Here is a 532-nt window from a genome sequence, read left to right as displayed (position 1 = left end):
AAGGCCTCTATCACCCCTTCTACTCAATATAGTTCTGGAATAATTAGCTACAGCCATTAGAAAAGAGAAAAAAATAAAAGGAATAAGAATAGGTAAAGAAGAAGTTAAATTATCATTATTTGCAGAGGACATGATACTTGGAAGACTGAAAAAACTCCACCAGGAAGCTACTAGAATTAATACAGAAATTCAGTAGCGTAGCTGGTTATAAAGTCACTACCCAAAATTCAATAGCATTCCTCTACACAGACAACAATCACACTGAGAGGAAAATTATATAAACCATACCTGAGGAATTGTTGAGAAAGATGTGGTATTTTTACACAATGGAGTATTATTCAGCTAATAAGAATGATAAACTGTAAGCCTTTATATTGAAGTGGATGTCACTTGAACATATGCTCATAAGTGAAATAAACCAGACACACATGTGTAAATATCTTATAGTCTCCCTAGTATAAGATCTCCAAAGAAGAAATACAAATAGAAAGATATAATACAAGTAAAAGGAAAGCAGGATCTCAAGGACTAA

This window comes from Octodon degus, unplaced genomic scaffold, assembly GCF_000260255.1.
Source record: "Octodon degus isolate 3935 unplaced genomic scaffold, OctDeg1.0 scaffold00439, whole genome shotgun sequence".
NCBI classification, from domain to species: domain Eukaryota; kingdom Metazoa; phylum Chordata; class Mammalia; order Rodentia; family Octodontidae; genus Octodon; species Octodon degus.
Note: the sequence above shows the minus strand (reverse complement) of the source record.